The sequence below is a fragment of the Vombatus ursinus genome, unplaced genomic scaffold (assembly GCF_900497805.2).
Source record: "Vombatus ursinus unplaced genomic scaffold, bare-nosed wombat genome assembly UNPS02014821.1, whole genome shotgun sequence".
Lineage (NCBI taxonomy): Eukaryota > Metazoa > Chordata > Mammalia > Diprotodontia > Vombatidae > Vombatus > Vombatus ursinus.
Window position 1 is genome coordinate 10317816 of NW_020954599.1, and position 3039 is coordinate 10320854.

Genomic DNA, 3039 nt, shown 5'->3' on the forward strand with positions numbered 1-3039 from the left:
ATAGGTAGATAGATAGATAGATAGATAGATAGATAGATAGATAGATAAAAGATAAATAGATAAAGCATTAAACATTGTCAATCCTGTGCTAAACACTAGAGAGATAAACATAAGCAAACAAAATCTCCTACACTCATGGAGCTTACATTATGATCAGGGAAGACATTGCTATCATCCAAACTATGGTTTTAATTTTTTTTGAGACTGGGTCTCCCTATCTCACTCAGCTGGAAGTTCAGTAGCCATTAACCAGCCCAGTTCCATTACTGATCAACATAGGAGCTAGAGCCTGCCAGAGGTGGGGAACCTGTAGCCTTCCAGGTCCTAGTCTTTTGACTAAGTCCAAGTTTTACAGAACAGGTACTTTTATTAAGGGGATTTGTTCTGTGAAGTTTGGATTCAGTCAAAGGCCCATACTTAAGGACCTAGAGGACCACATGTGGCCTTGAGGCCGAAGGCTCCCCATTCTTAGATCTGTTTTCCTAACCTGGACTGGTACAGCCCTCCCAAGGCAGCTTAGTGGCCTCTTTGATCCTTCCCTGGGCTCACTATATTGAATCTGGATTTAATGTGAATACTTGATTGGTTTGGACACTCATGCAGCTCAGAACTCCTGAGCTCAAGTGATTCAGTTCAGTTCAGTTCAGTAAAGTTAAGCCTTTCTTGGTAGCAGAGATTACAGGCATACTCTAACACTCTTGGCTTCGTTTTCTCCAGAGGACATCACAAAGCATTTTGTAAAATTCCTTGCAAAAATCAAGGTATGATGCATTCACACATTTCCCACACTAAGAATAATAAAAATTTCCTAATTATATAGCACTTTAAGTTTTATGAAAAGTTTTACTCACCAGAACTTTGTGAAGTAGAGGCTCAAGTATTATTAATCCTATTTTACTGATGAAGAAAATAAAGCCAGAGAATGACTGATTTGTGGTAGTCATAACTTGCCTCTCAAGTTCAATGGCATTTATCCTTTTTTACTAACACATCTCAAAGATTATTCAATAATCCTGTCTGCCAGTTCTTTCAAGAGATTATTGGTGTGAAGAGGAAGAAGGTGAAAGGGAAAGACCATGGGATCTGCACTCAGATGTTCTGAGTTCAAGTCCCACTTCTGCAATTTAATAGCTTTGTGGCTTTAGACCAGCACCTTTGCCTGTCTTCACCTCAATTTCCTTTCATATAAAATAGATATGATCATTGAACTCACACATTTGTTTTGAGTATCAAATAAAGTGATTTAAGAGTGGTATTTTATTTCATTGTAAAGCTCTATATAAATGTAACCTATTAACATTATTATCCCAGAATATAATTCATTCAGGATGCATGATTTGAAATCACTGAGACCAAAATATTTGAATTCACTGAGCTCGGCCATATGTCCTTTGTAACAATCAGCAGTAAATGAGAAAAAAGGCCAGGAACATTGGAGATTAAGATTAGGATATGAAGACAAAGTAGAGCTCTGGGAGGCAGAGTCAAAAGAAAGCCCTTATCTCCTTGCTGAATTTCAATCACACATCACTGACTTCCTGCTCATTTCAAACTGACTGGCCAGTAAGTATTTCCATTTCAACTTGCCCCAAAGAGAATCATTGTCTTTACTCCTAAATGCATTTTTCTTCCTAGTTCCCATTTTCTGTTGAGGCTCTAGTCTTCTAATAACATATTCACAACCTCAGAGTAATCCTCAACTTTCTCTTTCCCTCATTTGACACATCTAGTCAATTGCATGGGTTCATGTAATTCTGTCTTCACAAAATATCTTACATGTCCATTTCTCTTCACTCCCATAGCCATCACCCTCATTCAATCTTTCATTATCTCTCACCTAGACTATTGCACAATGGATCTTTCCACCTGAGGTCTCTCCCTTATTTAATCTATCTCCATACAGTGGGAAAATTGATTTCTGAGGCACAGAGTTGACCATGTCACCCACCTGCTCAAAAATATCTAGTGCCTTCTTAATTGTCTGTAAGATAAAATATAAATTCCTCTTCTGGGCATTGAAAGCTCTCCACAATCTTCACCCAAACCATCTCTTGGTACTGATTTCATTCTATTTTTCTCATGCACTTTACAGTATAGTCAAACTAATCTCCATGTGTTTCTCCAAAAATGACATTCAATCTCCTACCTTTGTATTCTTGCCCAGTCTGTGCCCTATGACTGGAGTACTCTACCTTCTAACTTTTGCCTCCTGAAATCCCTAGCTCTTTCAAGACTTTGCTTGTTTCATCACTTAGATGGAGACTTTCTTGATTCTGCTCTAAGTTATCAGTGTTTCCTTCCCTAAAATTACTTTGTAATCAATATAGATAGGTAGATTATATATATATGTGTGTGTGTGTGTTTACATATATACATACATGTATATATGTACATATGTATACATATAAACATATGTATGTACATATGTATACATATAAACATATATACATATCTTTATATCTATTTATACAAAATACATGCTATTCCTTACGAGTAGCATGTTGGCTCACTGAAGAAGGATGAGTTCCAGTTTTTCCTCTGTATTCTAAGTGCCTTGAGGTATTCTTTCAAAACGATGTCTCCCATGCATACACCACAATTATGCAAGAGACAAAATCTTATGCAAAGAGCCCTCTGATCATAACTATCAGGCAAGGTATAAAACAGGGAGATGTACACTCACCAAAAGTGGTTCATGAAGGAGATTCACAGCAGAGTCCAAGGTGAACAGGGATGCCCTATAGATGATGGAGTCCCACTGAGGTTTCTGTACATCAGGTAGATGAAGATCATCTGTTGTATACATACAATTAGAAGAATATGTATTTAGACAAACTCTAGAACTGATCAATCAGTGTATGTGGGTACATGTATGTCGACGCATTTATTTTGTATAACTATAGAATCTGTATGTATGCATGCAAGTATGTATGTGTGTGTTTGTATAAACTTTGGGCTACTTTCCTTAACTCCCCCTCTCATTAGCAGGTTGAGAAAAGGTAGTTAATAATGTCACATGCTGTCTCAAGGTCAATAAGG